The sequence below is a fragment of the Hordeum vulgare genome, chromosome 2H (assembly GCF_904849725.1).
Source record: "Hordeum vulgare subsp. vulgare chromosome 2H, MorexV3_pseudomolecules_assembly, whole genome shotgun sequence".
In the NCBI taxonomy this organism is placed as follows: domain Eukaryota; kingdom Viridiplantae; phylum Streptophyta; class Magnoliopsida; order Poales; family Poaceae; genus Hordeum; species Hordeum vulgare.
This window is the reverse complement of record NC_058519.1, coordinates 77,556,648-77,583,131: the sequence shown is the minus strand read 5'-3', so window position 1 is coordinate 77,583,131 and position 26,484 is coordinate 77,556,648.

Sequence of the window (26,484 nt, the reverse complement as noted above, 5' to 3'; positions counted from 1 at the left end):
TCTCACCCGAGGCGAGTTACCTTCGGATGAGATGTTGGCTCGCCAAATTGTTCGTCGAAGAAAATCCATGGTCATCATCAATGGCGAATTGTATAAGCGCAGCACTTCTGGGGTATTCAAACGATGTGTTTCTTCCAAAGAGGGATGCGTGATTCCGAATGACATCCATGCCGGAGATTGTGGGCATCATGTCGGGTCACGCTCCCTGGTTTCAAAGGCGTTCCATCACGGTTTCTTTTGGTTGACGGCTCATGAGGATGCAAAAGAGATAGTTCGTTGATGTGATGGTTGCCAGCGTTACGGACGAAAGGCTCATGTGCCGGCTCAAGAACTAAGGATGATACCTATAACTTGGCCTTTCGCGGTCTGGGGGCTAGACATGGTTTGCCCCTTTAAGATGTCGTCCAACAAAAAAACTCATATGCTAGTGGCGGTTGATAAATTTACCAAGTGGGTCGAAGCAGAACCTGTTGGTGCTTGTGATGCGGAGACAACGGTCAAGTTCTTGAAAAAACTGATCTTCCGGTTCGGATATCCACACAACATTATTACTGATAATTGTACTAATCTATCACAAGGTGCGATGCAGGAGTTTTGCCATCGTGAGCACATCCGGCTTGATGTCTCTGCAGTGGCTCATCCACAATCTAATGGGCAGGCCGAACGAGCGAATCAGGAAGTATTGCGAGGAATCAAACCCCGACTTATGGTTCCCCTGGAATGCACCCAGGGTGTTGGGTTGAGGAGTTGCCTTCAGTACTATGGAGCATCTCGACCAACCCAAACCGTTCTATGGGTTTTACTCCCTTTTTCCTGGTATACGGAGCAGAAGCTGTTCTTCCCACTGACATTAGGTATGACTCGCCCAGAGTTGCTGCTTATGTGGAACAGGACAACGAGTTGGCGCGCCAAGATTCTTTGGACGCTTTGGAGGAAGCACGCGACTTGGTTGCCGCCCGATCGGCTATTTATCAGCAGGACTTGCGGCGTTACCACAGCCGCTGGGTCAAGAGCCGAACCTTTCAGGAGGGCGACTTAGTGCTTCGATTGATCCAAGATCGCACTGGCATGCATAAATTATCACCACCATGGGAAGGACCGTTCGTCGTCAGCAAAATCCTTCGCAACGGGTCATACTATCTGGTGGATCTTTGGCTTGATCAGCCAACCACGGAGGCTGAGTCAACTCGCCGTGGAACATAGCCCACTTGCGGCCTTATTACACTTGAGCTATTATCTCTGCTTTTTTGTAAGTTTTTCATTTTTATGAAGCAGTAAAATTGATGCCCACAAGCTCAGGGGCTTTCGTGCTATTTCATCTTATTGAAAGTATGGATCTTTTATTTTGCTCCTCAACAAGTCGCCCAAGCATGGACACTATCCATATCAGAGAGCATAAGTCGCCATGATGCACTTATTACAACGTTGGGTATTGATAATCCAAAGAGGGTCAAGTCACTACAAGCGCGTGATTCAAACATAGGTGCCTTATATGATTCCGTGGATTAGGCCGGCTTACTAGGGGGCTATTTGTTCCCAAGTCGTTTTGTGGTAATAGCGTATACGCTTCTACAATCCTATGACCGGTCTTTCCCCTAATCAGAGGTCACTTGGGGGCTTCCTCTCACTGAGATCAGCCTTACTACCCATTTGGCCTTCGAAAAATTACCGCATTACAAATGGTTATACTGGACTGTGTGTTGGCCGAATCGCCATATGGACCCATGAACTCTTGGCGAGTTACTCCGCTTTATGGACCCTGAACTCGCCTTGGTTAAAACATGTCTGGTACCGGCTAGCACCCCACATGGAAAATAGAGAAACCATTGGTTCACTGAACCTGCTTCATTGAAGCTTGACTCGTGCCTGATCAGCCGGTCTAAATACTTGAGCTTTTTATACAAAAAGTCTCCCTAGGGTCGCAATTGAGTTTATATAACTCGTCCTATCCTGTCGCGACTTGAATGAGCCGACGAAATTCTTATTTTTCACCTTCCTGGCACTGCCACAAGGTTTTTCAATTTTTTCCGACTCACCCTAACATCTTGAGTCGGTTATTATTTGTTATCATCCATTATTCACTGAGGTGGTTTGATGTATGTTTTTAATCCTAACAGGTTGATGATCAAAATCATTATTGCCATGGCGGGTCAAGCATCATAAGATGCCCTGAGGGCGACACAAGGGTTTTAAAGAAATCGAAGAACAAGGTTGTTTTCTAGGAGTGAATTATTACATGGCTTTGATGGCCAAATCCATGAAGAACTACTCTGCTGATGTCCCTGGGTCAGCTTGCTTTGAGCTCTGACCGACTTCAATTTGCAAGTCGCCCAATACCCAATTACACTTGGATAAGGCGGCAAATTCATCTTCATCATTCAGAAATGATGAGAGATCCGCCTCCAAATCAAAAGGGTTCTTGGGTCGACGCGGAGTCAAGCTAGTTGTCACAAAGGTTGGAGGATTTACTTTCTTATTCTTGTCATTATAAGCAGCTTGATATTTCGATAAATCCAAGCTTGCTGCAAGCTGTGTCGCCGCCAAGCGGGATTCTTTGACAACGTGCTGGTAATCCTCTTGAGCAAATTCTGACCCGTCGTCCTTGAGCTGGGGAAAGCCTGCTGCTACTTCTTCGGGTTTTAACTCTCGAGCATACGCTACGCACCGACTCAACGTAGTCAGTACCCCTTTTCGGGCAGCTGACTGGGTTAGCTCACCGATTTGAGGTGGAAGGATAGATAAGCAGCCAAGCATCTTTTTGATTGATGTTATGGGTTCCTTGGCACCCATCACTGCCTTCACGGTCAGCACGCTTCCGGTATACAGTTGCGCTGTTAATCTGTAAATCGCCTTCAGCATCAGGACGCAATTATTCTGAAGGTTGGCGGCTCCCGGACCTATATAAGGGATAATGATGGTCAGTAACTTCTTCATACTAAGTTATTTATTTACAAAGTGCAAGATCAGGGTTTTGTTTCTTACCAAAGATAGCCTGTGCCATGTTGGAGATATGTTGCTTTAAGCCGGCAAGATCTTGTTGCACGGCTTCCAATTTGGCTTTAGCTTTTTCCGCTCGCTTTACCGCAGCGTCTTGATCAGCTTGAACTTTCTTTTGGACAGCCTTCAGCTTCTCCATCTCAGATAAGATTATTTGATATTTTTTTTTCTGATTTTGCCTGTGCATCTTGCTGATCGGCTAAACTTTTCTTTATGTCGCCAAATGCTGACTCAGCTTGGGCAAGAGATTCCTGTCAAAATATATTTTCAAGGGGCAAGTCTCAGAATTATTGCAAGCAACATCTCTGACACATGGGGGCTAATGTATAATTTTTTAGACAAAATTATACAGTATCAAGACCCGGCTCATCTTTCAACAGATGACCCGGCCCTTGGGGGTTACAGGTCGAAAGATTTTTTCTAAATGACAAGATCTGGCTCATCTTTCAACAGATGACCCGGCCTATGGGGGTTACAGGTCGAAAGATGTTTTCTAAATGAAAAGACCCGGCTCATCTTTCAACAGATGACCCGACCCTTGGGGGTTACAGGTCGAAAGATTTTTTGTAAATGACATGACCCGACTCATCTTTCAACAGATGACCCGACCCTTGGCGGTTACAGGTCGAAAGATTTTTTCTAATAACAAGACCCGGCTCATCTTTCAACAAGATGACCCGACCCTTGGGGGTTACAGGTCGAAAGATTTTTTCTAATAACAAGACCCGCCTCATCTTTCAACAAGATGACCCGGCCCTTGGGGGTTACAGGTCAAAATATTTTTCTAATATCAAGACCCGGCTCATCTTTTAACAGATGACCCGGCCCTTGGGGGTTACAGCTCGAAAGATTTTTCTACTATCAAGACCCGACTCATCTTTTAATAGATGACCCGGCCCTTAGGGGTTAATGAGGATAGTATGCATTAAGGCGTACCTCATGTCTGTTCTTCATCATAAGGAGCAGGCTCTTTTCCATTTCATAACTCGCCTCTAGGCAACCTGCGAAGCCGGAGCAGAGCTCCTTAAATTCGAGATTTTCATATTGGGATTGCTTGGCCTTGGAAATTTCATATTCAATAGAAGGTTGGGCTGATGTTGATACGTGCTTCGACAAGACTACTGAAGCCGGCTTAGAGAAGCAAGTACGAGTGATGATTACAGCATCTGGATCCTCTGCCGTTTTCAACAGACTCGGTGGATTGGGCGTTTCCATGCCTTCCTTGGGAGAATTCGGGAGATCCGCTTGATCATCAGATTTATCCTTGGACGGGTTATCCTGAGTCGGCACCGGTTTTTCAATAGGCTCCGGAGCTGTAGCGGAAGCTGCCCTAAAGGAGAAGGGGGTGCGCTTAAAAGCAGACATCATCATTATCAGAATAATGTAAGTACTATAAGAACTTACCCTGGAACGCGGATCATAGGCGGAAGGCCTGTCATCACTGAGTCGCCTGACGAAGGGGGAGAATTCTGGAAAAGTAATGCTTCAAGATATGAGCAAGTTATAAATATGATCCAAAAGGAAACGAAAGGGGATGCTGTTAATAGGATACCTCATTCTGCCTCTTCTTGGTAGGAGTTTTCGTTGGTAACCCGGACACCAAGTCTCCAGAATGACTCCGAGTTTTCTGATTGGAAGCATATTGCGTTTTCTTCAAAAGGAAATTAGGATCCAAACAAGCGTTTGGGTGAGACATGGGAACCTTCCCACAAATCCGCCTGGCCGGCTTAGGTGGAGGAGAAGATGAGTCGGAGGAAACAGAAATTACCTCTACGGAGTCTTCTTGGCTTTCGTTGTCCTCATTCTACACAAGAGATACGGAGGTGTAAACACAAAATTATAGCAATGAATGGCAAGACAAAGAAGATAGAATTTTTACATCTGAAAGTACATCGCTGACTTGGGATTCGTCTGCATCAGACGGTTCAGTAACGGCGGCTTTGCCTTTGCCCTTGGTTTTCTTTTTTGGGGGCGGCCTGGCTTGCTTCAGGGCCATCTTTCTAAAGTGGCATTTTTATTATGAGGATCATAATTCAAGTAAGTCGGAAGGAATAAAGTAAAGACGGGTCAAGTTATTTACCTTAGGTGCCGGGTTGATCTTGCAGAATGGCTTAAGACCTATTTGGCCACACTTGGCCAAGGGCTCGCAGGTCAGCTTCTTGATGATGGACACACTGTCATTTTCTGTCAGTGTTGTATGGAAGTAGCACTGGGGATGGTCCAAGGTGCCATCAAACTCACACATTAATCCGTCTCGACGACTTAAGAGGAGGATGCGCCATTCAACCCAGCAGCAGATCAAGTCGATCCCGGTAAGACCGTTGTTTGTCAGAGATCGTAACTCGGATAGTACCGGGATAAAATCTGACTCCTCTTCTTCAGTAAGCTTGTCTGGATGTTTAAAGTTCGTAGGAAGGCGTTCCTCCCTATAGCCAAGGAGCTTGTTTTCACCCTCAGGAGAAGTTTCTTGGTAGTAAAACCAAGACTCGCCCCAGCCTTTGGGATGGCTTGGCATGGCGAGTGATGGGAACGGGCTGTCCCTGCATCGTTGAACGTTGACGCCTCCAAGTTCCAAGCTAGGGCCATTGGAAAATTCATTCTGGCGATTCAAATGAAAGAAATACCAGAACAAAGGAACTGAAGGTTCCATCCGCAAGTAGGCTTCGCAGAACACTTGGAACTGACATAAGTTGCTAATCGAGTTAGGTCCTAAGTCTTGGAGGCGGACATTCATGAAGGTCATGGCGTCTCTGAGGAATTTTGACCCTGTCGGCTTAAACCCCCGTTTGAGATGCTCAGCAAAAACAACTATTTCCCCTTCCTTTGGGTTCGGAATCTCTTCTCCAAACCCGGAACACCATCCGATAACCTCTTTCGGGTCAAGGTTTCCCGTCTTCACACAGCCGTTGAGAAAAGCTTCATCAACTTTGGTCGGGAGCCAATCGGCTTTGAAAACGGTACCCATGGCTACAAAGGAAAATATTACGGGTAAATTAACTCGCCGAGCACTTACTGAGTGGTTAAAAGATCAATTAACTCGCCAAACATTTGTCAGGTGACTAAGGGAGTTTGATGACTCGCCGACGAGGGGCCGGGTCAGAATACAAGGGTGATTTAGGAATTTTCTACTGCTTAAGAAAGACGGCACAGGGCTTCAGAGATGTTCGTTAAAATGTTGAAGTACGGATCTACAAACAGGTTTTGTACAACAGGCAGTAACATATAGATCTACAAAGCAGGCAAAAGTGAAGGAAAAAAGCCTGGATAAAGAAGAACAGCCTATGGCTAGGGTAAGAATAGTAAAGCTGATTTGACAGAAGCCTTTCTAGATCTTCAAACCGGAGCTAGTCAACTAAGGATATGGTCGATGCTACTATGCCTACTGTTATCGTCGTGAACTAATCAGCGATTATGGAGGCATTCGAGGCGTTCTAAGAAACCGGAAGGCAATGAACCTCGAGGAGCTAAGATCTACCTCTAATGGCGGAAGACTGACCTGGTCATGGCGACCGGAGGTGACCGAGGAAGTTCCGCGGCGAGTGCTGCCCGCTTAGCTGGCGTGGGGATGCGTCGGATGCGGCGGCCGGAGACGGAGCTCTTGGTATATTCATGAGGAAGAAGGGGTCGACATGATGGGTAGGTGGAAATGTTCATTGCTCCCTTCCCCCAGCCTATTTATTAGGTCGGGCGCTAGAGTCAAGGCGCCTCGCGCGTGAACTGCCGACGGGACAACGATTCGCTATAATGGCGCCTAAAATTTTCGGGATATCTGTGCCGAAGGATCGTGTCATTATGTCTTCCGAGATTAAAGGGATAAGATGATGATGCAGGGTAACGTCGCATGGGAAACAAAAATTTTCCTACGCGCACGAAGACCTATCATGGTGATGTCCATCTACGAGAGCGGATGTTCGATCTACATAACCTTGTAGATCACATAGCCGAAGCGTTAGTGAACGCGGTTGATGTAGTGGAACGTCCTCACGTCCCTCGATCCGCCCCGCGATCAGTCCCACGATCTAGTGCCGAACGGACGACACCTCCGCGTTCAGCACACGTACAGCTCGACGATGATCTCGGCCTTCTTGATCCAGCAAGAGAGACGGAGAGGTAGATGAGTTCTCCGGCAGCGTGACGGCGCTCCGGAGGTTGGTGGTGATCGTATCTTAGCAGGGCTCCGCCCGAGCTCCGCAGAAACGCGATCTAGAGGTGAAACCGTGGAGATATGTGGTCGGGCTGCCATGGCAAAGTTGTCTCAAATCAGCCCTAAAACCTCCGTATATATAGGGGGAGGAGGGGGAGCCTTGCCTTGGGGTCCAAGGACTCCCAAGGGGGTCGGCCGAGCCAAGGGGGGCAACCCTCCCCTTCCAAACTGAGTCCAACTAGGTTTGGAAGGAGGAGTCCTTCCCCCTTTTTCCCACCTCCTCCTTTTTTTTCCTTTTCTCTTTGATTTTCTTCCTATGGCGCATAGGGCCTTCTTGGGCTGTCCCACCAGCCCACTAAGGGCTGGTGCGCCACCTCCAAGGCCTATGGGCTTCCCCGGGGTGGGTTGCCCCCCCTGGTGAACACCCGGAACCCATTCGTCATTCCCGGTACATTCCCGGTAACTCCGAAAACCTTCCGGTAATCAAATGAGGTCATCCTATATATCAATCTTCATTTCCAGACCATTCCGGAAACCCTCGGGACGTCCGTGATCTCATCCGGGACTCCGAACAACATTCGGTAATCAACCATATAACTCAAATACGCATAAAACAACGTCGAACCTTAAGTATGCAGACCCTGCGGGTTCGAGAACTATGTAGACATGACCCGAGAGACTCCTCGGTCAATATCCAATAACAGGACCTGGATGCCCATATTGGATCCTACATATTCTATGAAGATCTTATCGTTTGAACCTCAGTGCCAAGGATTCATATAGTCCCGTATGTCATTCCCTTTGTCCTTCGGTATGTTACTTGCCCGAGATTCGATCGTCAGTATCCGCATACCTATTTCAATCTCGTTTACCGGCAAGTCTCTTTACTCGTTTCGTAATACAAGATCCCGCAACTTACACTAAGTCACATTGCTTGCAAGGCTTGTGTGTGATGTTGTATTACCGAGTGGGCCCCGAGATACCTCTCCGTCACACGGAGTGACAAATCCCAGTCTTAATCCATAGTAACTCAACTAACACCTTCGGAGATACCTGTAGAGTATCTTTATAGTCACCCAGTTACGTTGCGACGTTTGATACACATAAAGCATTCCTCCGGTGTCAGTGAGTTATATGATCTCATGGTCATAGGAACAAATACTTGACACGCAGAAAACAGTAGCAACAAAATGACACGATCAACATGCTACGTCTATTAGTTTGGGTCTAGTCCATCACGTGATTCTCCTAATGATGTGATCCCGTTATCAAGTAACAACACTTGCCTATGGCCAGGAAACCTTGGCCATCTTTGATCAACGAGCTAGTCAACTAGAGGCTTACTAGGGACAGTGTTTTGTCTATGTATCCACACAAGTATTGTGTTTCCAATAAATACAATTATAGCATGGATAATAAACGATTATCATGAACAAAGAAATATAATAATAACTAATTTATTATTGCCTCTAGGGCATATTTCCAACAGTCTCCCACTTGCACTAGAGTCAATAATCTAGTTCACATCACCATGTGATTCCAACGAATCCAACACCCATATAGTCATGGGGTCTGATCACGTCTTGCTCATGAGAGAGGTTTTAGTCAACGGTTCTGAAATTTTTAGATCCGTGTGTTCTTTACAAATCTTTATGTCATCTTATAGATGCTGCTACTATGTGCTATTCGGAAATACTCCAAATATCTACTCTACTATACGAATCCGTTTCACTACTTATAGTTATTCGGATTAGTGTCAAAGCTTACATCGACGTAACCCTTTACGACGAACTCTTTAACCACCTCCATAATCGAGAAAAATTCCTTAGTCCATCAGTTACTAAGGATAAATTTTGACCGCTGCTAGTGATTCAATCATGGATCACTCTCTGTACCTCTCAACAGACTTGCTGCAAGGCACACATCAGGTGCGGTACTCAGCATGGCATACTTTAGAGTCTACGGCTAAGGCATAAAAGACGACCTTCGTCTATTCTCTTTATTCTGCCGTGGTCGGGTTTTGAGTCTTACTCAAATTCACACCTTACAACGCAACCAAGAACTCCTTCTTTGCTGATCTATTTTGAACTCCTTCAAAACTTGTCAAGGCATGCATCCTGTTGATACTTCCATTAAGCGCTTTCGATCTATCTCTATAGATCTTTGATGCTCAACGTTCAAGTAGCTCAATCCAGGTATTCCTTTGAAAACTCCTTTCAAACAACCTTGTATGCTTTACAGAAATTCTACGTTACTTCTGATCCACAATATGTCAACCACATATACTTATCAGAAATTCTATAGTGCTCCCACTCACTTCTTTGGAAATACAAGTTTCTCATAAACCTTGTACAAACCCAAAATCCTTGATCATCTCATCAAAGTGTATATTCCAACTCCGAGATGCTTGCACCAGTCCATTTAAGGATCGCCGGAGCTTGCATACTTGCTAGTATCTTTAGGATCGACAAAACGTCATGGTTGTATCTCATACAATGTTTGCTCAAGGAAACCGTCGAGGAAACAATGTTTTGACATCCTACATGCAATATTTCATAAATAATGCAGCAACTACTAACATAATTCTAACAGACTTTTAGCATCGCTACGAGTGAGAAAGTCTCATCATAGTCAACTGTTTGATCTTGTCGGAAACATATTTGCGACAAGTCGAGCTTTTCTTAATAGTGACTTATCACTATCATCGTCTATCTTCCTTTTAAAGATCCATCTTTACTCAATAGTCCTATGACCATCAAGTAGTTCTTCCAAAGTCTACACTTTGTTTTCATACATGGATCCTCTCTCGGATTTCATGGCTTCCAGCCATTTGTCGGAATCTGGGCCCACCATTGCTTTCCCCATAACTCGTAGGTTCACTGTTGCTCAACAACATGACCTCCAAGACAGGGTTACCGTACCACTCTGTAGTAGTACGCGACCTTGTCAACCTACGAGGCTTGTAGTAACTTGATCCGATGCTCGATGATCACCATCATCAGCTTTCACTTCAATTGGTGTAGGCGCCACAAGAACAACTTCCTGCGCCCTGCTACACACTGGTCAAAGTGATGGTTCAATAACCTCATCAAGTTCTACCACCCTCCCACTCAATTTTTTCGAGAGAAACCTTTCCTCGAGAAAGGATCCGTTTCTAGAAACAAACACTTTGCTTTCGGATCTGAGATAGGAGATGTACCCAACTGTTTTCGATATCCTATGAAGATGCATTTATCCGCTTTGGGTTCGAGCTTATCAGACTGAAACTTTTTCACATAAGTGTCGAAACCCCAAACTTTCAAGAAACGACAGTTTAGATTTCTCTAAACCTCAGTCTATACTGTGTCATCTCAACAGAAATACGTGGTGCCCTATTTAAAGTGAATGCGGTTGTCTCTAATGCTTAACCCATAAATGATAGTGGTAATTCGATAAGTGACATCATAGCATGCACCATACCAAATAGTGTATGGCTATGACGTTCAGACACATCATCACACTATGATCTTCTAGGTGGCATGAACTGCGAAACAATTTCCACATTGTCTTAACTGCGTACCAAAACTTGTAACTCAGATATTCATTTATATGATCATATCGTAGACAGTTTATCCTCTTGTTACGACGAACTTCACTCCGAAACAGAATTGAACTTTTCAATATTTCAGACTTGTGATTCATTAAGCAAATACTCTAGTATCTACTCAAATCGTCATTGAAGTAAGAACATAATGATATCCACTGCGTGCCTCAGCACCCATTGGACTGCATACATCAAAATGTATCACTTCCAACAAGTTACTATCTTATTTCATCTCAATGAAAACAAGGCCTTGCTCATGTGGTATGATTTGCATGTCACTAGTGATTCAAAATCAAGTGAGTATAAAGATCCATCAGCATGGAGCCTCTTCATGCAATTTATACCAACACGACTCAAGCGGCAGTGCCACAAGTAAGTGGTACTATCATCATTACCTCGTATCTTTTGGCACCAATATCATTAACATGTGTAACACTACGATCGAGATTCAATAAACAATTGAAGGTGATTATTCAAGAAAATAGTGTAACCATTATTCTCTTTAAATGAATAATCGTATTGCAATAAACACGATCCAATCATGTTCATGCTTAACGCAAGCACCAAATAACAATTATTTAGGTTTAACACCAATCCCGATGGTAGAGGGAGCGTGCGACGTTTGATCATACCAACCTCGGAAACACTTCCAACACGTATCGTCACCTAGCCTTTAGCTAGTCTCCGTTTATGCCGTAGCTTTCATTTCGTGTTACTAATCACTTAGCAACCGAACCGGTATCCAATACCCTCATGCTACTAGGAGTACTAGTAAAGTACACATCAACATCATGTATATCAAATATACTTCTTTTGACTTTTGCCAGCCTTCTTATCTACCAAGTATCTAGAGTTGCTCCGCCTCAATGACTGTTCCCCTCATTACAGAAGCACTTAGTCTCGGGTTTGGGTTTAATCTTGGGTCTCTTCATTAGTGCAGCAACTGTTTTGCCGTTTCACGAAGTATTCCTTCTAGCCCTTGCCTTTCTTGAAACTTAGTGGTTTTACAAACCATCAACTATTGATGCTCCTTCTTGATTTCTACTTTCGCAGTGTCAAACATCGCGAATCTCTCAAGGATCATTGTATCTATCCTTGATATGTTATAGTTCATCACGAAGCTCTCACATCTTGGTGGCAGTGACTTTGGAGAACCATCACTATCTCATCTGGAAGATTAACTCCCACTTGATTCAAGTGATTGTCGTACTCACACAATCTGAGCACACGCTCAACGATTGAGCTTTTCTCCTTTACTTTGTGGACAAAGAATCTTGTCAGAGCTCTCGTACCTCTCAACAAGGGCACGAGCATGAAATCACAATTTCATCTCTTTAGAACATCACTTATGTTCCGTGACGTTTCAAAACGTCTTCGGTGCCTTGCTTCTAAGCCATCAAGTATTTTGCACTGAACTATCGTGTAGTCATCAGAAACGTGTATGCCGGATGTTCACATCATCCACAGACGACGCTCGAGGTGCAGCACACCGAGTGGTGCATTAAGGACATAAGCCTTCTGCGCAGCAACGAGGACAATCCTCTTCAAAGTTTGCTACTATCAACTTTCAACTAAATTTTCTCTAGGAACATATAAAAACAGTAGAGCTATAGCACAAGCTACATCGTAATTCGCAAGGACCATTAGACTATGTTCATGACAATTAGTTCAATTAATCATATTACTTAAGAACTCCCACTCAAAAAGTACATCTCTCTAGTCATTTGAGTGGTACATGATCCAAATCCACTATCTCAAGTCCGATCATCACGTGAGTCGAGAATAGTTTCAGTGGTAAGCATCTCTATGCTAATCATATCAACTATACGATTCATGCTCGACCTTTCGGTCTCATGTGTTCCGAGGCCATGTCTGCACATGCTAGGCTCGTCAAGCTTAACCCGAGTGTTCTGTGTGTGCAACTGTTTTGCACCCGTTGTATGTGAACGTTGAGTCTATCACACCCGATCATCACGTGGTGTGTCGAAACGAAGAACTGTCGCAACGGTGCACAGTCGGGGAGAACACAATTTCGTCTTGAAATTTTAGTGAGAGATCACCTCATAATGCTACCGTCGTTCTAAGCAAGATAAGGTGCAAAAAGGATTAACATCACATGCAATTCATAAGTGACATGATATGGCCATCATCATGCGCTTCTTGATCTCCATCACCAAAGCACCGGCACGATCTTCTTGTCACCGGCGTCACACAATGATCTCCATCATCATGATCTCCATCAACGTGTCGCCATCGGGGTTGTCATTCTACTCATGCTATTACTACTAAAGCTACGTCCTAGCAATATAGTAAACGCATCTGCAAGCACAAACGTTAGTTTAAAGATAACCCTATGGCTCCTGCCAGTTGCCGTACCATCGACGTGCAAGTCGATATTAACTATTACAACATGATCATCTCATACATCCAATATATCACATCACATCGTTGGCCATATCACATCACAAGCATACCCTGCAAAAACAAGTTAGACGTCCTCTAATTTTGTTGTTGCATGTTTTACGTGGTGACCATGGGTATCTAGTAGGATCACATCTTACTTACGTAAACACCACAATGGAGATATATGAATTGCTATTTAACCTCATCCAAGGACCTCCACGGTCAATTCCGATTGAACTAAAGTTGGAGAAACTGACACCCGCCAGTCATCTTTGAGCAACAGAGTTACTCATAGCGATGAAACCAGTCTCTCGTAAGCGTACGAGTAATGTCGGTCCGAGCCGCTTCGATCCAACAATACCGCGGAATCAAGAAAAGACTAAGGAGGGCAGCAAAACGCACATCACCGCCCACAAAAACTTTTGTGTTCTACTCGAGAAGACATCTACGCATGAACCTAGCTCATGATGCCACTGTTGGGGAACGTCGCATGGGAAACAAAAATTTTCCTACGCGCACGATGACCTATCATGGTGATGTCCATCTACGAGAGGGGATGTTCGATCTACATACCCTTGTAGACCGCACAGCAGAAGAGTTAGTGAACGTGGTTGATGTAGTGGAACGTCCTCACGTTCCTCGATCCGCCCCGCGAATCGTCCCGCGATCAGTCCCACGATCTAGTGCCTAACGGACGGCACCTCCGCGTTCAGCACACGTACAGCTCGACGATGATCTCGGCCTTCTTGATCCAGCAAGAGAGACGGAGAGGTAGATGAGTTCTCCGGCAGCGTGACGGCGCTCCGGAGGTTGGTGGTGATCTTATCTCAGCAGGGCTCCGTCCGAGCTCCGTAGAAACGCGATCTAGAGGTGAAACCGTGGAGATATGTGGTCGGGCTGCCGTGGCAAAGTTGTCTCAAATCAGCCCTAAAACCTCCGTATATATAGGGGGAGGAGCGGGAGCCTTGCCTTGGGGTCCAAGGACTCCCGAGGGGGTCGGCCGAGCCAAGGGGGGCAACCCTCCCCTTCCAAACCGAGTCCAACTAGGTTTGCAAGGAGGAGTCCTTCCCCCTTTTCCCACCTCCTCCTTTTTTTTCCTTTTCTCTTTGATTTTCTTCCTATGGAGCATAGGGCCTTCTTGGGCTGTCCCACCAGCGAACTAAGGGCTGGTGCGCCACCCCCAAGGCCTATGGGCTTCCCCGGGGTGGGTTGCCCCCCCGGTGAACACCCGGAACCCATTCGTCATTGCGAGTAACTCCGAAAACCTTCCGGGTAATCAAATGAGGTCATCCTATATATCGATCTTCATTTCCGGACCATTCCGAAAACCCTCGTGACGTCTGTGATCTCATCCGGGACTCCGAACAACATTCGGTAACCAACCATATAAGTCAAATACGCATAAAACAACGTCGAACCTTAAGTGTGCAGACCCTGCGGGTTCGAGAACTATGTAGACATGACCCGAGAGACTCCTCGGTCAATATCCAATAGCGGGACCTGGATGGCCATATTGGATCCTACATATTCTACGAAGATCTTATCGTTTGAACCTCAGTGCCAAGGATTCATATAATCCCGTATGTCATTCCCTTTGTCCTTCGGTATGTTACTTGCCCGAGATTCGATCGTCAGTATGTGCATACCTATTTCAATCTCGTTTACCAGCAAGTCTCTTTACTCGTTCCATAATACAAGATCCCGCAACTTACACTAAGTCACATTGCTTGCAAGGCTTGTGTGTGATGTTGTATTACCGAGTGGGCCCCGAGATACCTCTCCGTCACACGGAGTGACAAATCCCAGTCTCGATCCATAGTAACTCAACTAACACCTTCGGAGATACCTGTAGAGTATCTTTATAGTCACCCAGTTACGTTGCGACGTTTGATACACACAAAGCATTCCTCCGGTGTCAGTGAGTTATATGATCTGATGGTCATAGGAACAAATACTTGACACGCAGAAAACAGTAGCAACAAAATGACACGATCAACATGCTACGTCTATTAGTTTGGGTCTAGTCCATCACATGATTCTCCTAATGATGTGATCCCGTTATCAAGTAACAACACTTGCCTATGGCCAGGAAACCTTGGCCATCTTTGATCAACGAGCTAGTCAACTAGAGGCTTACTAGGGACAGTGTTTTGTCTATGTATCCACACAAGTATTGTGTTTCCAATCAATACAATTATAGCATGGATAATAAACGATTATCATGAACAAAGAAATATAATAATAACTAATTTATTGTTGCCTCTAGGGCATATTTCCAACAGATGCCAACAAGAAGTGGTTCGTCGACTTGGGTATCTCCACAACAGATGGCGGTTTAAGCATATGATGCATAAAAGCAGCAGACTGAGTCGCCCCTAACTAGGTAAGAGTATTGGCGTGAACAGGTTCAAGTCAATCTGGGGCCTAATGTTGGGGATATTATGTGCGGTGTGACCCGCCCTAGTTGGGCCGGGTCACCAACTGCGTGACTCATCCTTTGACGATTTAAGCTTTGGCCCAATAGGCCCGGGAGCTGGATGGCGGTTCAAGATCCTCGTGGAGAACCAATTATCGGGGAGTACTCCAGTCTTGGAAAACACGGCGAGTTAGAGATAGAAAGAATCATGACTTGCGTGATGGAAAGGACTCTTGTAAACCCTAAGGGCTCGACCTATCTATAAAGGCGAGTTCCAGGGAAGGAGGGGCAGGTGAGAAATCATCGAGTACTAGGTCAGGCGAGTTACACTCTCCTCGTAATCGAAACACCATCAATACAACACAAAGCAGGACGTAGGCTTTTACCTCCTTACAAGGGGCCAAACCTGGGTAAATGTCTGTCTCGCTCCCGTTCAACCCCTTTGAGTCGCCACCAAGGTGCGATGGCTCCAACACTAAGTCCTTTCACGAGGACATCTGCCATGACAAAACCACGACAGTGCCCCAGATGGGATCTTGCGGAGACAAAAGCTTGCGGCACCAGAAAATTATTTATTGGATCTCTCGCACAGTTTCGGATTTTTCAGGAATTTATAGGCGGAAGAGGTAGGGCAGACGAGTCACAGGGGGCCCACAAGCCTGCTAGGTGCGAGCCCCCTTGGCCGCGCCTAGGGGGCTTGTGGAGTCCCCTGGTGGCATCTGCCTTGGTTCTCACATCTCATGCGTATCTTCTATTCCAGAAAAAATCTTTTCGGAAGTTTTATTCCGTTTGGACACCGTTTAAAATTCTCCTCTGAAAAGGGTCAAAAACACGGAAAAAACAGGAACTGGCACTTGACACTGAGTTAATAAGTTAGTCCCAAAAAGATATAAAAGGCATACAAAACATCCAAAGTTTGACAAGATAATATCATGGAACCATAAAAAACTATAGATACGCTGGAGACGTATCAGTCCGCATAACAATCCCAAACATGTTAGGAGCGCTCAGTATGGAACATAACACCGGTACACAAGTAACTAGGGTGGCAGAGATGGAAAAAAACACCGGGCTAGAATGTCAAGCCTTGCACCTTCTACCAAGTATATAGGTGCATTAAATTAAATAGTAATAATACCGTGATATAACAAGGAATCCATGTTTTCACATGGGATGCAACTTGCACTTGCAACTAGCAACGCCATAAGAAAGGCTGAGCAAGCAATAACATAGCCACACAAAGGTTTGCTGGGATGTGGAGGGGTTAGAGGTTTTTCATAGCAATGTTCGGAGGCTTGACATAATAGATGGTGGGTAGCGATACATAGCGATAGAAACGAGAAAACTAGCATATCAATCATAGTAGTGGTATCTAGGGAAATGATCAGCATGCCTCTGATCCCTATTGAAAGAAGAAGGAATCCGTGAAGTAGGCGAACCAACATAGTCGAACGAGTCCTCACACTCTGAAGCAGTTTGGAACTCTATCAAGTAGAAACAACCCGGAGAAAAACAATCAACACACGATAAACACCACAACATATTCATGACATGATGGAAAAACAAATATGATGCATGTTCAATTAATTATGCATGTTATGGCAAAGCACAATAATCAACTCCTACACATTAAGTGAAGCCCACTGTGCATCGAGTTGCATACTGAAGAAACTCCATATTTGAATTACTTAGTTCACTCCTGTTAGGAACACGACAATGTTAAATGTTGTTAAACATGACAGGAGGTGAAGCATAAATAAACTAACTATTTAGGCATTTTAAACGAGGTCGGAAACAACTTATAGTATTTCCGAAGCGACCCCATATGTTAATTTCGAAATTGGTCTAGATCGGAACTAAAATATTTTATATTTATTTAAAAATGAAAATAAATTGCACCATGTGATTCTACACGTCACTCTAGTCAATATACATATATGGATCATCTAAAAGGGAGTTACGTTCTAAAATATATGACTAATGCAAGATAATATGCTATGAATGCAAAATGCATACAAATGACAGCCAAAATCCTGTTAAATCATGGATGCAACAAAATATTATGACACTACATGAGATTTTAAGCAAGTTTCATATATGACATGTTCAAAACGGAGCAACGGTTGAACAAATACACCTAATACAAGATATAGCTATAATTTGTCTGAAAACAACAACATGGCATTTTATACACACTAAAACAATCACGTACATGATTCTAAAATGCACAATAATATATGCGGAAGTAGTTGTGAAGATTCACAACAACCATCTCCTAACAGAAAATTGAATAGAAGCATGGATCACTTGGAAAAGAGCTCACAAAATGGAAAGTTGAACACAGTTTCAGAGTTAGTGAAATTATCAGTTTTAACAGTGCAGTGTTTATCATGAAAGCATATTGGCAGCAAGAAAACCATATGCTACATGTCATATAATGGCATGAAACTTTACCACATGGTATTAGGCATGATGCACTTCATTTAATTCCACACTAGCAAGGTCTAAAATATGCACACATTCATAGCTAGTATCCCTACAACATGGCATTCTGAAATAATCAGATTCTCAGACTTAGAAATATTTGACCCTACCAAACAACAACATCATCTTAGCATGTTCACATGATGAAAACTACAACTAGGCATGACATACATGGCATGAGAAACCTACTAACAGCAACTAGGCATGACCTACTAACAAATCAACCCATTTTACACAATCAAAAGAGGTAGGGTTTGATTAATACGAGTTATGCAAAATGGAACTTTACGAAAACATATTGTATTTTTAGCGCGAAAGCACCTTGGAAGCAATAAATGAGCATATTAATGATAATCTACATGTCAACCAGAGGCATGGCATCACCGTATACATATTCTAGAGCAATTCTCACAAAGGAACCATATGGAAAAGGCCTACGGACTAGATGCAATCATCGACACCATATTGAACAAATAGGAGTTTACACGTATTCACGAAGCACTTGCAATAGAAACTTGAGCATGTAGATGCAATCTACTATGCATGCAAATGCCACATTCATGTAAAGCCCAAAGATTAGAATTTTTTTCATATAAAGTTTATTTAATTCAGAGTTACGGTTACTATTTATGAAATAAATCATTTTAACATGGCATTTAGACAAAACAATGCAAACAAAAAGTTTTATATTTTACACATGCATGAAAGTTGGATTTTGTGAAGGTACACGGAATTCTATTTTTTTGAATATTAAGTTTGATTTAATTCGGATGCATGGATTAGATCACACAAAATATAAAATGGCACCACAACAAAATAACATGTAGACAAACTTGTTTGAATGACAAAACTCATTGCACATATGGATTCCTTGGATTTTTTACCCCGAAATTATATATAACATGTGGGTATTTACTATGGGTAAAATGACATAACAATTATGTAAGTTTATGACATTTACGAGAATTATGTGCAAACAACATTTGAAATATTTCTAACATGGATGAAAGTTGGAAATTATTAATCTACAGAAAATTCTACACAATTTACATATACAAAACATTCCCATCCGACACACGGTTATTAAAATATTAGCATTTTATAAAGATGCGTTTTCTGTAATTTAAATATGTCCTCGATAATTAGCAAAATGGAAGAGACAAAAAATGCAATGGGACGAATCTCCAGTTACTCGGCTGCAACAGAGGTGGGCGTAACATGGAATAATGCACACATGGCGACACATAGGGGAGGCTAGGCTGACACTCACTTTGGGCGAGAGGCCCGGCGAGTTGGGCCTCGCAATTGCGGGGATGGGCCGGCACTGACGGGCTTGGCGAAGGCGATGCCGAGGCGAGGTAGGCCGTGTTGATAGCAAAGCTGGGATTGTGATGGGTCACATGGCGTGGGAGGTGGCCGAGCAGGGTTCGCGAGCGGGCGCTCGATCGGTCTAGCTTCTCCTTGCTCCCGTGCCCGAGCGGGAGCAGGGCAGCGACAGATGCAGCGGCTCCGGCGGGGAGTCTCGGCGGGGATGAGGGCTAGCGGTGTAGCCAGATCCTCTCGTGAGCCACCGGATTTAGCCGGATCCGTAGTGGGCCAAGGAACAACGGTGACTGGACTTTGGTGCGACGACATCCAAAGGCGGCGGTGGAGCTCCTACGACACACATGGAGAGAGGGAGGGAGAGCACGAGAGGGAAGAGAGACGTGGGCGACTTGGCGGAGCAGCTCGCCGGCGGTGGCGGGGAGCAGAGCGGCGGCGGGTTCGCTGAGGTGAGGTAGCGCGAGGTTGTGAGCTGGTCCGGGCGCGCGGGGCTCGGGTGCCTTCGGCGCTTCAGCCCGAGGTAGCGGCATCGGCGATTCCGGGCCCGACGGACCCCGGATGGGCCTGGCGGACCGGTGGAGGATGGTGGGAGGCAAGAGTGGTGGGTGGCGGCTAGGGGTTGGAGGGGCGCAAAAAAAGAGGCTAGGTTTAGCCCAAAATAGGCGTGGAGGGTTATCTATTTATAGGGAGGGGGCTAGGTTTAGCAGTTTTTGTTTGTTTTTGGACCGTCGGATCTCGATCGAGTGGTCCGAAATGGAGGGGTAGGCTAGGTGGGTCTAGTGGGGTGTGTCGAGATTGTGGGCCGAGAAGAGAGAGAGAGAGAGAGAGATTTGGAAGCCCGTGATAGGGTTCTTAACACCGAAAACATCCGACGAACAAACCGTCTATAGTGCTGATATGGGTTTATCTGTTGGGGTGTCAAACGACCTCAGATTATGACAAAATTTGGCAAGCGGGCTATCTACATTAAAATAAGCCTGCACGCCAACTTTCATACCAATCAGAGAGAGTTTTATACACACTTTTAAAAACAACTTTTTAACGATACTGTGGGCGTGTGCATGTGTGGTTGGTCTCGAAACGGTCAAGGGCAAGAACAGCGAGAACCGACAACTAATAACAGATGCAAGTTTTGAGAAATGATGACAATGGAGTGTAGATGCAATGCGGATGATGCACATGATGCTATGATGAATTCCACAAACAAAAGAATCACACGATGACAATGGAATACAAAGGAAATCTTCTTGAGCATCGGTTCCGGACTGTTACAACTTTCCTCCACTAACAGGAGATCTCTACCAGAGATCTAAGAATGAAAAAGGGAAGACGAAGAGGAAATAAAGAGGTAAAACTTAGTTGCTTCTTTGACAAATTGGTGAAACCTTACAATATTTAAGTTTGCAAAGAGATGAAGAATGGCATGAGGAACAATCAAAATTCAAAAGAAATTTTGGTGGCACTTTGGTAGGAAAAGAGAGAAAACTTGATATGATGGAAGGAAATTGAAAATATTTCACAACACTCCGGTTAAATTGATAAGCAAGGAAAGAACATGATCTTGATAAAATAAGACAATGGATAAAAGAGAGCAACATCAACAAAGCCGCCAGACCAAAAGAGAAGAAACTAGATAATTTGATGGAGAAGAAAATGACAACTTACACCACAATTGAAATTAAAAGCATCCTTACGAAGAAGAATTGAACGGATTTTTCGGAAAATCAACAACAAAAAGAACAAGCTTATTGTGGGCTTATGGAAACCATTTCAAAATTATGAGGTGACGTCCAGCCACTAACAGAAACAACTGATTACTTGGGTGCAACAAGATATGCAAAACTTCTTTCACCAATAGGATACATTGAGAACTTGGATCAATGATAATCAGCATAATAGCAAAAATATTTTGGAAAAACTTTAGGTGAAAACCAATCCAAGATAAGTTCAATGAAGAAATCATGGGTTGAAAATATCTCAAGGTCGAAGAAATTGGTGGGGTTTAAATATCTAATTCTTGAAACAAAATCCCTTCGAGACTCCTCATGAATCAAGAATGCCATAACACCACCTCAAATGAAAAAGGAGGAAGAATTGCTCTTTGAAAAGAAAGATAAAGAAAACTTGAGGTACTGCCACCAGAACCTTGAAGAATACTTGGATAAATAATTACATCCTTAACGAACCACCATGAAGAGCCTCCATATACAAAAGAATGATGAAGAGAAATGAAGGTTGAAAAGAATAAGATTATGACCTTGCAAAGATTTAGATGAAGCTTCGCGAAGAGATACGTGAGAATACTTGGAACTCCGAAAAACAAAAGATAACCAATTAGATCCAAGAATTTTGATGTCATGAATAATTCCGGAAGAAAGATTGAAATCACCTCAAGGGAACAAGAATAAGAATTCTGTTATTCTTATCCTTCATCAAGTTAAATTGAAGACAAGCAATGGATTTAGCATACGACTTATTCCTCTTGAAAAAGATTGAAGAGAGAGAGAGAGAGAGCACAAACTTGAAGGCGTCATCAATGAAACACCGGTAAGAATTGAAACGAATGAGGATATTGCAAATGAATGGAAATGCATGAGAACTAAGAGATCATGATCCGTCTAGAAGAAAATTTCAACGAGGCACCAGAATAATTGAGGGATGAACAAAGATACATCAATTGATAGGAATTTTAGAACGACAACTGAAAGCTGATGATGAAGATATCTTCTTAAAAGATGGCCTTCGGAGGATCGAGAATGAAAAAAACATTGAAATGCACTAGATAGATATGGAAGGAATTTCTCATGATTGAAAACAATTGAAGATGATAGCATCAACCTGAAACCATGAATCTTCAAGAGAAGGGACCAAGATTTAAGGGAAACTCTTCTTCAGACTTCCAAGATGAGAATGATGGCAAGAAGCACCAACAAGAATTATTGAGACACTCCGGAATAAAGAATAAGAACGACTGAAACAACAAGGAAAATTGATGAGAAGCTATCTTGAAGAAGGAATACGACAGATGGAATCCATATTATGTCACATTTTAAAAGAATTAGAGATATCCGAAAAAGATTAGAAGATCCACATAAGATCCTGGGAAAAGCATGTGGGTTATGGGCCCACTAAAAAAGAACACCGTTGAATCGTTTGCTTAGAATAGAGATTGCATAGGTACACATGAAAGCTTAATGAGGTGAGAACCTTGAAATAACTAAAAAGGATTAATTGAAACATGAATCTTCAAAGATATCTTCAGCACTCTGGACAGAATATAGATGGATGAATAAATAATATAGGTTTGGATAAGAATTTCTAACACTGGAAAGCATTGAACAAATGAAAAGGATATGATGAACTCCAAAATCTTGAATTTAATCCACTAGGAAGAAACAAGAATGAAGAATGATGAACTTAGCAGTGAGCATCTTCACAACGCATCACCGTATACAATAGAGAGAAAAAGATAGCGGAAGCATCAATAACTAGAGAGACACTTGGATGATAATTAATCATTGAATAAAAAGGGTGGTAGGGTGGGGAAAAACAAAGACAACTTGGGACACATGAGACGAGCTCCGGAAAGAAATATGAGGATGGATCTTGCAAATATTAGGGAGGATTGAATTAACTTGAAGAGAAGCACTCTGGATGGAAAATAATGGACATGCCAATTTGATTGAGAAAATTGATTAGAACTCATGTAGAAATATAAGAACACCACTTAGAAAAGATATGAAATCACCATTTGACATCAAAGCAACTCAAATTACCATATGCAAACAAAACAGGGATGCCGCTTACGAAACAAGCCAGAAACAAATTCATGATAGAGATTTTGTTTGATATTTCCGTGGTGAGATTCGCAAGGGCTCGATCGTCCATTGGATTGTCGTATTGAAATGATGCTTGAATATGCTTCCTAGGCATTGCGAACTACAAGGCTTGATGAAGCATATCTGATGACACATATCGAGACTGTTTTCTATAAGAAAGACCGTGAACAAATGAATCCATTAGATGCCGAACCCCAACCTCACATCATGCATCTGTTGGAAGATAAACCTAGGTAACTACTTGAATTCCCACCTCAGAAATTCTGAAATCTTTCTTGGTTATGCTATCAGGTTGCGGGTCCGGGAACCTACTCAATGTACTCAGATACAAGACCTTTCTCATTACTGTCAACACATATCCGAGAAGTTCCGCAAATTCATATACCTCAGACCGTGGGAAAAAACAACAATACTAGACCTAGTAGATCATCCGAGCTATCTCCACGAGTACATGGGAAAAGTCACAACACTTTTTGCCAATAATCAAAGTATTGAAGCGTTTCAATGTCCGCATCCTTAGATACTAAGGAAGCTGAACGATAGTGATGTCTCGAAAACCTCTTGGAGCTCTACTCCTCGATAACACGAGGCACCAAGTCAAAATTTTGTGACATCAACATCATATAAATTCCGAAATACCTGCGTGATCCTAAAAAAATTGAAGTGAGAAGAGGGGTAGAAGTATAATTCTTATGTGAGGATTCCTTACCAGAACAATCAAAGTATTCAAGCGTTTTCACATGGGAAACAACTTCACCTGCAACTATTAACACTATAAGAAGGGTTGAGCAAGCGTTAACATAGCCAACCAAATGTTTGCTGGGATGTGGAGGGGTTAGAGGCTTTTCATGGCAATGTTCGGAGGCTTGTCATAATAGGTGGTGGGCAGCGAGGAATAGAGATAGAAACGAGACAAATAGCATAGAAATTATAGTAGTGGTATGTAGGGAAATTATCATCTTGCCTCTGATCTCGCTTGGAAGAAGAAGGAATCTGTGAAGTAGGCGAACCAACGTAGTCGAACGAGTCCTGACACTCCGAAGTGGTTCGGAACTCTACCGAGAAGAAACAACCCGGATAAAAACAATGAACACACGATAAACACCACAACATATTCATGACATTATGTGCAAACTAATATGATGCATGTTAAATTAATTATGCATGTTATGGCAAAGCAAAACAATCAACTTCTACACATTAAGTGAAGCCCAATATGCATCGAGTTGCATATTAACGAAATTCCATATTTGAATTACTTAGTTTACTCCCATTAGGTACAAGGTAGTGTTAAATGTTGTTAAACAAGGCAAGAGGTGAAGCATAAATAAACTAAGTATTTAGGCATTAGAAATGAGGTCGGAAACAGCTTATAGTATTTGCAAAGCGACCCCATATGTTAATTTCGAAATTGATCCAGATCTGAAGTAATCATATTTTATATTTATTTAAATAGGAAAATAAAATACACCATGTGATTCTACACATCCTACTAGTGGATTTACATAATGGATCGTATAAAACGGAGTTACGATCTAAAAGAAATGACCAACACAAGATAATATGCCATGAGTGAAAAAATTATGCAAATGACAGCCACAAGCATGTTAAATCATAGGTGCAATAAGATATTATGATACTACATGAGATTTTAAGAATGTTTCATATATGGCATGTTCAAAATGGAGCAACGGTTCAACAATACACCCAATACAAGATATAGCTATAATTTGTCCAAAAACAACAACATAGCATTTTGTACGCACCAAAACAACCACCTACAAGATTCTAAAACGCACAAATAATATACGGGGTAGTATTTTTCAAGATTCACAACAACCATCTCATAACGAAAAATTGAATAGAAGCATGTATCACTAGGAAAAGGGCTCACAAAATGGCAAGTTGAACACAGTTTCACACTTAGTGAAATTATCAGTTTTAACAGTGCATTTTTTATCATGATGGCATATTGGCAGCAAGAAAAACATATGCTCCACGTCATACAATGGCATGAAACTTTACCGCATGGTAGTAGGCACGATGCACTTCATTTCATGCCACACTAGCAAGGTCTAAATGTGTACACATTCAGAGCTAGCATCCCTACAACATGGTATTCTGAAATAATCAGATTCTTAGACGAAGAAATCTTTGACCCTACCAAACAACATCATCATCATAGCATGTTCACATGATAAAAACTACAGCTAGGCATGACATACATGGCATGGGAAACCTACGAATAGCAACTAGGCATACCCTACTAACGAATCACTCCATTTCACACAATTAAAAGAGGCATGGTTTGCTTCATTCGAGCTACGTAAAATGGAACTTTATGACAACTGATTGCATTTTTGACGTGAAAGCACCGTGGAAGCAACAAATGAGCATGTTAATGATAATCTACAAGGCAATCAGAAGCATGACGTCAAAGTAGACATATCCTAGACTAATTCTCACGAAGGAACCATATGCAAAAGACTTATATACTAGATGCAATCATCCATGCCATATTGAACACAATAGCAGTTTAGACGTATTCTGGAAGCACTTGCAACAGAGACTTGAACATGTATATGCAACCAACTATGCATGGAAATTCCACATTCATGTAAAGCATGAAGAGTAGAATATTTTTCATATATAGTATATTTAATTCAGAGCTACGGTTAATTAGTCACGAAATAAATCATTTTAACATGGCATTTACGCAAAACAATGCAAACAACAAGTTTGATATTTTACACAAGCATGAAAGTTGGATATTGTGAAATTCCACAAAACTCTAAATATTTTCAATATTAAGTTTGGTTTAATTCCGATGTATGGATTAAATAACACAAAATACAAAAGGGCATCACAACAAAATAGCGTGCAAAAAAACTTGTTCAAATGACAAAACTAATTGAACAGATGTATTTCTTGGAATTTTCTATCCCAAAATTGTGTGTAACATGCGGGTATTTACTACGGGAAAAATGACATACAAATCATGCAAGTTTATGACATTTATGCAAGTTTATGACATTTATGCAAATTACGTGCAAACAATATTTTAAATATTTTTAACATGGATAAAAGTTAGAAATTATTAATCTACAGAAAATTCTACACATTTTACATATACAAAGCATTCCCATCCGACGCACGGTTATTAAAATATTAGCATTTTAAAAGGATGCATTTTTGTGTAATATAAATATGTCCTCGATAATTAGCAAAATCGCAGAGACAAGAAAAAAACTGCAATGGGCTGAATCTCCAGTTACTCGGCTGGAACAGAGGTGGG